General features: G+C 36.2%; 1 protein-coding gene across 4 annotated transcripts in view; it reads left to right on the top strand.

The window, feature by feature from the left end:
* NLGN4X (neuroligin 4 X-linked) overlaps nt 1-13791 on the top strand; it is a 574976-nt gene that overhangs the window by 912 nt on the left and 560273 nt on the right. The window lies entirely within an intron of this gene.

The following is a 13791-nucleotide window of genomic DNA, read 5'->3' as shown; positions in this document are numbered from 1 at the left end:
TATTAATCAGATGCTTGGGCAAGGAATCTACTGTATGCTGGTTATTTTATTGCTAGACTGCACCTTGCTTATGGCAACACATTGCTTGGCATTCTGCATGTGCAATGCATAATGGAACAGAGCGTGCCTTTCAATCCCATGGAAGAAAAATAAAGATGTATTACGCTTCTGTTTCAGAATATATATCCAAATTCTGGTGCATTAAGGCTTTCTGCACATTCTGCACTCACATCACTTCTGATATCATGCAGGCTGTCAGATTGGAGATTGCAGTTCTTTCTCATAAGTTGATTATTACCTACCTATGGTTACCCCACCCCCACCTATGATGGGTAAAGCCCCCCCCCTCCACCTTGTTTAAAGCTCCATGGCTGATCTGGGTTTGCAGATAGAAGCCTGTGTGCATTGATGACACTATAAAGAGAAGAGGAGACTTTGAGGTTCCTGCCACCTTTCATGCAGTGCTATCTAGCAAGTGGCTACTGACTAGTCATCCTGAGTTTTCCCAATATGAAGAACTCATGAAGGATATTCGGAATTCTGAATTAATAGAACAGTATTTTCTATATTTTTCATATTTGTTACTCTGTAATGTATTCGAATGACCAGCCACCTTACTCTATAGATTTTTTTTTTAAAGGGAATTAAATTGCTTTAATACCTCTGGCTGGAGCACCTTCATATATTGTTGTGTTTGACCCTTCAGATTTCATATGAAAGATCTTCTGAGACTCATAAGCAATTTTTTCCTTGCTTGAAGTCAGGTATGGTTGTATTGATCCTTGTCACTTGCAGAAATAAAGGGGAAGCATTTACCAACAAAGGGAAAGACACCGCTTTCTGGTCTCTGTGAAAGAAATGGATATTTGATATTTTTGGTTCAGTTTATATGGCTGATTGGGCGTCTATTTCCATCTACAATTGATCATTGCAGCAACTTGTTGGAAAATTTTCTGCCATATGGACCTTGTGATTCACAAAATGGCAATTGACGAGTATTTATATGTCGCTAAATCATGGGTTTCACTGTCATTAATCGACCACCCACTGTGAAATGTGACATTACTCAACCTTCTCTACTTGGATTTGTCACATATTGTGACCGTAAACGATCTTCAGCCGAGGTCAATCCTTTCTGGACCTTTCTAATATACCTATTCTCCTAAAGTTCTCTGTAGCCTTTCCCTGCATTGCTGTTTAAGTCACATTAGCATAGTGAGATCAAATAGTGATTATAATAATCCATGGGAGCTTCAGGATTAATCTACAATTAATTCCTATAAGGAAAGATAAGTCAAAGCAATTCGAGCTACATATATTACTGATCAATTATCTTTCTGTCATCTAACTTTAAGACAGATCTGTTATTATCTGTATCTTTCATGGATATTTATATTTATTTTGTTTAGCAAATATTTTTATTTTTTATAGAAAAGGTTAATTTGAGGCTATCTATATTATAGAAATGAATGAAAGCGGAGCTTGTGCAGCTGAAAGGAAGAACATCTGTTCTTTTAAGAATAATCCACAAGGTGGTAGTATGTACACTTCTTTTCCAACATACTCTGTAGTGGTCACTTATTTGAAGGATATAGTTTGATGTATATGCAGTAAAGGGTCTTGGAGAGAGTCATTTATTATATATGTAAAGTCCAATATCTGTTTCTTGACGTCCATTATTCAATTGTGGCCTTCCTAGTCATATATATGAATCTAGTAAAGGCTGGCTAGAAAAAAAGAACTGAAGAGCTGAAACATGGATAGCATGTCTTATTGCTCTTCTCCTAATTTTAGGATCATTTTAAAGGTATTGGCGTCCATCATTTTTTTTGCACAAGAGGAAATGGGAAAAAATACTGATCCTGTATTGAGTAAATATTCATTCTAAGATGTATTTCTAAAATATTTTGAAATATTTGTGTGCCCTTGCTTAGAACATCCAGTCACCTCCTGAATGATTAGGTGTTGACTTAGCTAATTAGAAATCTGTTCTTAGGATTCTAGGGTATTATGTTATTGCAATGAAATTATTGACAGCTATTCCCAACACAGTTCTACAGCATTTCCCATTAGTCTTAAAGTTCAGGACATCAATCTTACAAGAAATGCAAATGGAATTCAATAAATAATTGTCAAAGACATCTGCTTTTTCCCCTGTATGGTAAAATCTGTTGTATTTGCAGTGACTTAGAAACAATTGCTGTACTGTATGCTGTACCTCACTGTAGTAACATTTTTTGTCCTTCAGAATGTGACCTTTATTACTGGTATTACTCACACACTTTATACAGGTATACTAGGATACCTACGATGTGGCAGACTATGAAAACACACATTTTACATTCTTATTATATAAGGAATAATTTTATATAAACATCTTTTTCAACTATAAAAAAATCACCAATATATTTATTTTATTTATAGTATTTATTTTTTTCAGGTATTTTATAAATATGTCAATAGTTACTTATATTGTTAAAATATATTAAAATTGTATAATGCGTGACGGAAAGCTACAATTAATTATTAAATCATTTATACAAATACTTTACTAATATTTTTAGAGTGATTACATAAGATTAATGCATGTGAATGCAAATGATAAAGGTACTCTATCTTTGAAAATGTATAAAATATTCAGTTCTTTAGAGAAATGGATCCAAAATCATTGATCACTATTTATATCTGTTCCTACTTTGACTAAATTTAATTAGGGCTTTGACACTTGTTCATTGAAGGCAGCAGGGGTATAATCGGTGTGTCTCTGAATTGTAGAGTAGTTGGGTTTAATTGAGGGGACTTAATTGAAAACATTCAACACAAACCTTATGAGGAAACATTTTTATAGTTCAGTGCTGTACTAATTGACTGGTTAAATTCTGCATACTTAAGATAGTACTCGCACTGCTGTTTTTGACAGATTCCCAATACAACCCCTTTGGCTTTTAAGAAGAACAATCTTCCTTTCATGTTCCATAGTCATTCATAGTGACAGAGTCACCTGGAAACACAGAGAAGACAATGGAGTTCTTCAGTTCACCAACAAACATATTGCTCTGTCATCTTTGAATGTAGCTTTTCTTTATTTAATTAAAAATGAGGAGACTTGTTGCTTTAGGTTACAAGTCTAGATATCCTATCAGAAGGGGTCCTCTAATAAAAGGCTAGTTGTAAGCTTGCAACTGGCAATAAGCCACACGGATCAATATGGGGCTCTCATTTCAAACAGCAGCACTTCTCTGTCACAGTTCAGCTCAGGTGCACTCAAGCAATGTTTGTAAAGCATTTATGCTCTGAGCCATTTCGATCCCCACATTTGACAGGGTTATGTACTCAGCTCTGTCACCTTTTAATAGTTCTCATTCTGTTTGCTTTACTACTATTCCTGAGATCTAAATAATATAAACCATGCTTGTCATTCATAGTAAAATGCTTTCCAAGCCTATGCTTGATATCACATGAATAAACAGTTACAGGTCATACACCTCGACCACGTTCTTTTCTATCATTATTAATATTTATTGTGGCTTTTAAACATATAACACATACAACCTATAGCTTATGAAACAATATGTCATTTGTTGTAAATAGTCCTTTTTTTGTCATATTTGTATTTATTTGTGAATAATTCCACTTTTTGGGATCCTTCTTATTATTATTGTAGCGCGATTCATTCCATGGTGCTTTACATGTAAAAAAGAGGGACATACATAAACACGTACAATAATCATGACCAATACAAGGCACAGGCTGGTACAGGAGGAGAAGACCCTGCCCACAAGGGATGGGTGAGGATACAGAAGGCGAGGGATTGCAATTTTAAGAATTGTATCCAAGAATTGGAGGTAATGACTACAGTCTAACTGGGGAAAGGGGCCTAGGCTAAGCTGAGAGGAATGGAGAAGTGGCCTAACATGTGCAACACTTTTCGTTCATTCTCTGGGAGCTTTGAAAATTGCTCTTATGACATAAACATTACAATTGGAAATACCCCCTGAATAAAACAAAACAATTTGTGTTCAATTCTTGTTGTTAACCTCTTCAAGACTTCCGCCGTACATATACGGCACCAGTGCATTCACACAAACCACAATATACATATGACGGTAGGATCATGCCGGTTCACATGCAGAACTGTCAAGTTCATCAGTACTGTTCAGATATGGATCATAGCTAACACTCTGCTGTAATGCCCAGTCAGTACAACCACTGATTGTGGGCGTTTAACCCCTTTGATGCTATTCTAATACGATTGCATTGTGCTGATGGTCTCCATGGTGACCGTGAGATTAAAAATGGCTGCAGGTTCACCTAGGTACAGAGACTTGTGAGGTCCTGCATTGAGGAGGAGTTCACATACCTTCTATATATGTGTGCCAGTCATAGACTTAATGCCCTGCAATGTAAAAGCATTTCAGATTATTAGCTCAGTGATTATGGCAGAGAAGGTTGATATCTCATCCTGGAGGTTTCTGCATTTACTATCTATTCCAGACAAACTGGCTCTCCTTCCCTTCAAAGCCGTAGCACGCTCCCAGACAGGAGTTTTGTTCCATAGATAGAGTAACAGCATACTCAAGAGAAATTGTACAACAATTTTTTGTGTATTTTTTCCTTTTACTCTTGTGAAAATTAAAAAATTGGGGTTGAATTTTCTCAGCTCAATGTTCGAAAATTCTGTGATACACCATGTCATTCAAGGTGCTCACCCCATATCTAGATAAATTCCTTGAGGGGTCTAGTTTCCAAAATGGTGTCATCTGTGGGGGGATTTCCAATGTTTAGGCACATCAGGGGGTCTCCAAACACAACATGGCATCTGCTATTGATTTCAGCCAATTTTACATTCCAAAAGTCAAATGATTCTCCTTCCCTTATGAGCTCTGCCATGCACCCAAACAGTAGTTTTCTACCAAACATGGTGTATTACTATACTATACTATACTGGAGAATTTGTACAGCAAACTGCATTTTGCATTTTCTCTTCTTACCCTTGAGAAAATAAAAAAATTGGGGCTAACCTAAATTTGTTCTTGAAAAATTAATTTTTCTATTTTTTCCTTCCTCATATCTCTAATTCTGGTGAACAACCTAAAGGTTTCATAAACATTGTGAATGTTGTTTTGAGCCCTATGAATTGTGCAGTTTTTAAAATGGTGTCAATTTGGGGTATTTTCAGTCATATAGGCCCCTTGTAATGTTGTACATAAGAAAAAAGATTTTGTAAGTGTTGTTAAATTGAGAAATTGCTCATAAACGTTTAACCTTTCTAACTTCTTAACATAACTCTCTGGTTTAAGGGCATAACAGTTTTGCAAAATGTCCTATATTTTCATGCATAAACACCAAAAATATTTATATAAGTTTAAGACTACCACAAAGTACAATATGTGACCAAAAAACACTCTTAGAATCACTGGGTTGTGTTGAAGAATTCCAGAGTTCTTACCACATACACTAACGAGCAAAAGGGTAACAATTTTTTGAACTTTTGACTTTCAGGCTCCATATCTTACAATTCACTACATATTTGATTGTAAGGCTACTATCATCTTATGGACAAACATCTTGGCTATCTCATACATAAATTTGACTTGCAACTGTTTAGCATATGATTAGTTATGCAGATTCTTGTCATGGCACTGCATTGTTACTGTTTTGCTCCAGGTGGTGGAAAAATCTTTTCATTCCTGTATACTACAAATTAAAACCTGTTTTCACATTCGTTATGAGCTCATTGTGTTATTAGGTTGATTTCCAAGGGAAAGGTCACTAGTTTGAATTGAGGAGCAGCCATAAAGAAGATTTTGCACGAAAAGAGGAACAGCATCATGCAGCTCATCAATAGCAGTCTCTCGGCAAAAAAAATAAATTTGCAAACGGCATCATTTGAGTGCTATTACAGATGGAAGAACACAAAGTGAAATCTTTCCATCCATTCAAAAGCTGAGATGTGGACATCCAGGCAAAATATTGGCATCAGCAAATCGGCTCATTGCAAATGCGCAGCTTCTATAGAAGTGGATGTGGCTCATTTACTTCATAATGGTGAGATCACAAATGTCCATTCAAGCACCATGTGAAGCATATTATTTACAGAAGTCTATAATGGTGGCTCAAAAAAAGGGGAAAAAGGCTTGACTGTAATATCATCATAAGAAGCATCAGCTCAAGTTTGCAAAAAAGTACAAAAAGTGGATGGTAGAAGATCGCAAATGAGTTATTAGGAGCAATGAGATGAAAGTCAATAGACGAGGCTCTGATGGGTGCTAATGGGTCTTGAAGAAACAAGGGAAAAAGAGGGTAATGGATTGTGAAATTGAATGAACTGTCAAGTTAGGTAAAGGAATCCTGTTGATATAGGTTTGTTTCACAGCGAAATGCATTGGATACTAGACTAGATTTGATGGTGGGCTATATGTGAGTACCCTACAAGACGAGTTACTTTGTATTATCCAGTACAATGGGTATGAAAAGGACAACATAGTGTTCCAGAAGGACAATAACAGGAAGCATACATCGAGATTGGCAAGAAATTATTCAAAGACAGTGAAGTATATCTGCTGGATTTGCCCCCACATTTGTGAATAGAGTTGAAGAAAAAGCTGTATACATACCCAAGTGAGTTGATCAGTATGCACAAGCATTGTAGAAAGGACCTGGGATCAGATTTCAGTATAGATAGGCTTGAATCTGTTTGAAAGAATGCCCAGAAGAATTCAGGAATGTTTAAAGCCAAAGGTGGATTTATAACATATTAAAAATTTAAATTTTGATTTTTTTTTGGCACAAAACACAAACAATGTAATGATCTGACAAAAATGTGCATAATTATTCATATGCTAAATAGTTGCAAGTCAAATGTATGCATGATATAGCCAAGATGACATTCTATAAAAAGATGGTAATCTCACATTTGAACCTGAAAGTCAAAAGTTCACAACATTGTTACCCTTTTTCTCATCTGTTTAAAGTGATGCTGATTGACATATTTTTTGTGTGAATGGGAAAAAAACAGCACAGGATAATCATTAAACCATATTTTGAGGAATATAGTATTCCAATGATCTGCCAAGCAATGGCTGATTTTACTTTCTTTTTGTAAATAGGGGGAAATTATTGCATCTAAAAAATAAATTTTGAGTTTTTGACACAGTCAAAGGTGTGTTGATCTGTTTTGTTATTCAGTTTTGATTATCTAAAGGGCACCCTGGATTGATTATGTCAGTAGGATCAAGCCTATGTGAATTCCAATGGTTGATCCTTTTGTTCTCCAAGGGGAGGGAGGGCACTTGCTGATGAATCTTGTAGAATCAGGCAGTGAGAACTGCTGTCTGATTGGTCATTTGCCTAATAGCTATCTGATGTTTATGGACACTTTTAATCCCATTGAGGGTCTGGCAAGAAAAATCAAGTCTGAGGTCAGTTGAAGAGGCACTCATGTAACTTTATTAATAGCCCCTTTAATTATTTTAAAGAATATTAAAATAAAATTACAGCTTCTCATATTCCAGATATGCATTTGTAGTTATAACATACAGGTTATGAAAGGACACTTTGCTGATCTAGCATTGTTTTATGAAAAGCATAAATGGTCCAAGTGGAGCTAAAATACACATCTTCAATTGAGGCTACGTTATGGACATCTAAACTCTGACTTTGAAATATTCTAACAAAAAAAAGATATATACAGTTTTCTGCATAAATAAGTACACCTCTTTGAAGAGTAAGATTTTAATTAATATGTAACCGAATACAAGAACAACTACCAGAGTGAATGTGATTTATTGGCCAAGTAGTCTTCTGATCTGACCCGAATTGAAAACCTGTAGGGAATTCTTAAGAGACAAGTTGAACATCATACTAAGGACCATGTAGGTCAGAAATACATTGCCTGGAGTTCTTACATGTTCCTTCTGTTGCCCATCACTGATTATTAATCATTTTGTTAAATAATGTTCATCTTATGAACTGCCTTTTGTCTGGATTGCCTTGTTGAGCATGAATCTTTATCCAGCATCGAGGTTATAAAAGAGGTCATTCTTGAAGAATGGAAAAAGATAGATATTGCAATGCGTCACCAACTTGTTCATTCCTTGCCTAGAAGACTGAATTGGTGTTGTCCTTAAAAATCATGGAGGTCATGCAAAATACTAGAAGGAGTATTGTTTGATGGATTAAACAATGTTCTTTGAATACAAGGACAATTTCAAAAATGTTTACATTTTAACAGGACTGAGATTTAGTGAGAAAATACTTTTCATTTACTTATTCATACACTACAGTTCAAAAGTTTAGGGTCACTTAGATATTTCCTTGTTTTTGAAAGAAAAGCAAACGTTATTCAATGAGGCTAACATTAAATTAAACAGAAATACCCTCTATACATTGTTAATGTGGTAAATGTATATTCTAGCTTCAAATGTCTGGTTTTTAATGCAATATCTACATAGGTATATAGAGGCCCATTTCCAGCAACCACCACTCTAGTGTTCTAATGGTACATTGTGTTTCCTAACTGTGTTAGAAGGCTAATGGATGTTTAGAAATCCCTTGAAAACCCTTGTGCAAGTATGTTAGCACAGCAGAAAACAATTTTGCTGATTAAACTCTGAAAATGGCCAGAAAAAGAGAACTTTCATGTGAAACTCGACAGTCTATTCTTGTTCTTAGAAATGAAGGATATTAAATGCTAGAAATTGCCAAGAAACTGAAGATGGTGCTCCCTTCTGAGGAGAGAACAAACAGGCTCTAACCAGAGTAGAAAGAGAAGTGGAAGGCCTCGCTGCACAACTGAGCAGCAAGACAAGTACACTAGAGTCTCTAGTTGGAGAAATTGACGCCTCACAGGTCGTCAACTGGTAGCTTCATTAAATAGTACCTGCAAAACACCAGTGTCAATGTCTACAGGGAAGAGGCGACTCCGGGATGCTGGCCTTCAGGGCAGAGTGGCAAAGAAAAAGCCATATTTGAGACTGGCTAATAAAAGTAAAAGATTAATATGGGCAAAAGAACACAGACATTGGACAGAGGAAGATTGGAAAAAAAAAAGTGTTATGGACAGATGAATCAAAGTTTGAGGTGTTTAGATCACACAGAAGAACGTTTGTGAAAAGCAGAACTACTGAAAAGATGCTGGAAGAGTGCCTGACACCATCTGTCAAGCATGATGGAGGTAATATGATGGTCTGGGGTTGCTTTGGTGCTGGTAAAGTGGGAGATTTGAACAATGTAAAAGGGATTTTGGATAAGGAAGGCTATCACTCAATTTTGCAATGCTATACCCTGTGGACAGCCCTTGATTGGAGCCAAATTTAATCCTAAAAACAGGACAATGACCCAAAGCACACCTCCAAATTATGCATGAACTATTTAGGAAAGAAGCAGGCAGCTGGTATTCTATCTGTAATGGAGTAGCCAGCCCAGTCACCAGATCTCAGCCCTATTGAGCTGTTGTGGGAGCAGCTTGACCATATGGTATGCAAAAAGTGCCCATCAAGCCAATCCAACTTGTGAGAAAGGCTTCTGGAAGCATGGAGTGAAATATCTCTAGATTATCTCAGCAAATTAACAGCTAGAATGCCAAAGGTCTTCAAATCTGGAATTGCTGCAAAGGGAGCATTTTTTGACGAAAGCAAAGTTTAAAGAAGAAAATTATTATTTCAAGTAAAAATCAATATTTCTAACCTAGTTAATGTCTGGACTATTTTCTTTTATTCATTTTGAAACCCATTTTTTTTAGTCATGAGCTTCATAGAATTTTCAAATTACTTATAAGCTATAGTAAACATAAAACGGAGTTCATATTCAATGATCCCCTCAGTTATTCCTAATGTATATTATTTTCATTAAAGCATTATTGTTCAAAGAAGTATATTTCTAGAATATGCAAAGAGGCAGTAAAGTGATTTGAATCACAGCATGTGGTAATATTACTTGAGTGTTGGAATTAATTACTTATAAATGACTTTAAGTTTATGAAATCCATGTAGATATCATGAAACCATTTGCAATGCGTGTTGAGGTAATTGCATCTGATTGACTTACCTGGTTAAGTAATAACACTACATATAATTAACTTTAAGAGGTTTTGAAGGTTATAATCATTCATGTAAATGTAGAATGCATTATACCCTGAAAAAGAATCCATTTTGTGCCATAGTAGACATTTTATTGCAATTTCTAAACAATGCAATTTGTAATATAAAAATAAAAATAATTGCTGATTTGATATCAATTGTAAATCAGTTTCCTGTTTGGATAAAACGTATTATTGAACCATGAGAAAAGAGTCCGTACTGAGGAGATGAAATCCCTCTTGCTCCTTTCTAGAGAGCTGTGGGCATTTACACTTGCTGACATATAACGCCTCCTTGAGTGGTCATAATATGAAGAAATTCTCCATTGGGAGAAAAGTTTTAGTGATGAAGGCCTAAACAATACATCTCACGGAATAAGTATATTTTTGTCTAACATGTATTGGGAATCTGTGTATGACCCTTAATGATTTCTTTAGGTGTTGTTTTAAAATTTTCGATCATTTGAAGCTTGTATGGAGCCAGAAATAAAGTACATGTGGATTTACAGAGAATGATTTTTGTTTGAATCAAGTATACAATTTATGCATTTCAACTGATTATATATACTGTATATGCCGATTGAACATATCTATGTAACTTCTGTAACAATTAAATAGGTTGTCCACTACATTTACATTGATGGCGTATTCTTAGGATAGGTCATCACTATCAGATCAGCTTGAGTCAAACACCCAGCACCCTTGCTGGCCAGCTATTCTCGGTGCCGGCGGCAGCAGACAACCAGAAATGATCAGTTCCGGTGCTGCCCCATCAACTGAAAGCAGCTGCGGACGAGTACTGCACATCTGCCTCTCATTCAATCAATAGGAGGCGGATGGGCAGTACCGTATCACAGCCACTATCAGGAGATGAAGCAGCTCAGGAACTGAACAGTCCTGGCTGCCTCCTGCTTCCACCAGCACCAAGAACAGCTGATCAGTGGGAGTGCTGGGTGTTGGACCCCGGCCAATCAGACATTGATCACCTCTCCTAAGTATAGGCCATCAATATAAAAGTAGTGGATAAACTCTTTAAGGCACAGTAGAAAAAAAAATTATACAACCCAACAATTTTGACTAAACCAGTCATACATTTTATGTGACATATGATGTTTGGCTAAAGAATTGTTCGGCAGTCTGAATTTATAGACTCAATACTTTTGTTCTTCCAGCATATTAGACAGTTCCAAAGGAGTCTAGAAGTTGCTCCCTCTGCTTTTTCCATTGATAATACAAAAACTATAGAAAAAATGGAAGAGAAAGCTGCTAAACCTATCTATGTTCCTTAAGTACAGTACTGGCACAAGCAATATTATTGCAAGAAAACAGGTTTATATAATGGTATAAGGAAGATTATATGCCAAATTCAATGAAGATAAATGATTTATGCAAGTTTTAATATAATTCTTTTTAATCTTTACCTTTACCAATAATTTTTCTCCTGTGAAATAATTGTTGATCAATAGAGGCTTCATTCATACAAATAAGAATAATATGGACACATTTGTTCTTTTACCATTTTTTCTTAATTCTTTAAATTAACAGGTAAAAAATGTACTTTTGACATTCATATAATTATATTTGTTAAGAATAGCCCATTTACAGAAAGGTCTTTCCTTGACCTTTATGTCTTTAGGTCATTTAATCACTCTTGTATAAAAGATATTTTATTAGACTAAAATACCCCAGTATGGTTATATTTAACACTAACGTTGCTTCTTCAACATAAAATATAATAAAGCTTATGCGCAAAGCCAAAGGAAATGTAAAGATTAATTAATCACATCTAGGATGAACAAACATGTAATTAATTATTGTAGATGAATATATTTTAAGAAAACATTTTCTTTATCTCATGGAAATTATGAAAATAATAATTGTATAATTATTATGGTGGAAAAAATTGGAGTCACAAGTAGGGATAAGCGAATCGATGGAAGTTCCGATTGGCGAGTGAAGCTGGACTTTAGATTAAGTTTGGTTTGGGACCCAGACTTCATCTGAACCCAAAAAAGGTCACTACTTGGGCAGTTTGGGTCTGCAGTCACATGCAGCAGGCCATAAACAGATTACTTCCGGGGGAGCGTAGGCAAGGTTTTTACTTTTTGGTACAGACTATATTTAAGTACACTGTTGTTACCCCAGTGAAAGCCATTCAAACACTGCAAATGGCTTGCACTGGGCTGAGCACCGAGCGTACCCGAGCACAGTAATGCTTGCGTGAGTGGTGTTCATATGTAAAGCACTGTAACTCTGAATCCGAATGCTATTTTTTCTGTAAAGTCTGTGTGTGGTTCAAAAGCCGAACCACAGGTTCGCTTATTTCTGTTCACAAAGACTACAAAAAAATCAGAGTTTGGGTTTAGAGTTCAGTTGCTTTATGCATGCAAGCCACTCATCCAACCACTCATCCAAGCATCGCTGTGCTCATGTACACACAGTGATCAGCCCAAAGTGAGCCAAATGCAGTGTTTGAATGGCTCACACTGGTGGTAATCACAGCATGATCGGATGTAATGTACATTAAAAAGAATAGAACACCTCCATCTGCCGCTCCACCACCATGCGGAGCTGCCGCCCCACCACCGTGCGGAGCTGCCGCCCCACCACCGTGCGGAGCTGCCGCCCCACCACCGTGCGGAGCTGCCGCCCAACCTACACCCCACCTACTGTCTCCGCCCCAAAATCCTTTAGAATGTAATCTTGCAAAGGCAAGGCCCTCTTCCCTCTGTACTAGTCTGTCTATTGAAACTTGTATATGTATTCTGTATGTAACCACCTTCTCGTGTACAGCACCATAGAATCAATGGTGCTCTATAAATAAATAATAATAATAATAATAATCTTCTCCCGGAAGTGATCTGTTTATGGCTGGCTGCATGTGGGTGGAGACTCAAGATGCCCAAATAATGACTTCCATAGGGATTCAGGTCAAATCCGGCTGAACCCGCCGAACCAAAGTTTGACGGGTTCGTTCTTCTCTTTTCACAAGTCAATATGGGAAAAGGTTATTTACAGTTCTAGAAGACAAACTGTAGAATATTATATCACAAGAGATAACAAAAGCAATATTTGAGGATGATATCAGGAGCTAACTTCATTATTATGATGTTTTTATTAGTGAGGAGCTCTAAGATTATTGGTGGGGTGCATCTGCGAAGGCATTTTTCATTAATTATACTGTAACTGCCTTTCTCTGGTTGACATAGTGGAATCTTTTTGTGCCTAATTTAGTGTTTTCTTCAATTCAGTAGGCAAATGAGCTAATTATTAAAAAATGATAACATAGACAACAAATAATAATCAGACAAAAGCATCACCATGTTCAGCCTACTGGTGCCAAGTAGAAAAAGATTGAAAAACAAATGGTATTGATTAACTAATATAGTAAATTATTTAATTTCCTTTATTTCCACTTTGTAGCTACAGTTGGCCTCAAGGGTATATTTTGCTTTCTTCTGAATAAACAGCCAGGTCTGAGAAAGGTTGAGTTTGATGGATTTGTGATTGCTTTCAGCATTGGAAATTATATAACTATCGTAAATTCAACAGACTCAGAGGATTAGAGAACTACATTGTGGTTATAAAGTTCTTAAAGTCCAATAATACACTACACGTCTGTTCTCTATTGTACTAATGTCTGTTATTTACACAGCTGTGTTCCACATTGTCCTCTGAAACGTCCTTATGTACCGGGTGCATCGCTGATGTTA

Source organism: Anomaloglossus baeobatrachus, chromosome 2 (genome assembly GCF_048569485.1).
Source record: "Anomaloglossus baeobatrachus isolate aAnoBae1 chromosome 2, aAnoBae1.hap1, whole genome shotgun sequence".
NCBI classification, from domain to species: Eukaryota; Metazoa; Chordata; class Amphibia; order Anura; family Aromobatidae; genus Anomaloglossus; species Anomaloglossus baeobatrachus.
The sequence above is the reverse complement of the archived record's forward strand: the minus strand, read 5'-3'. Positions and strand labels throughout refer to the sequence as shown.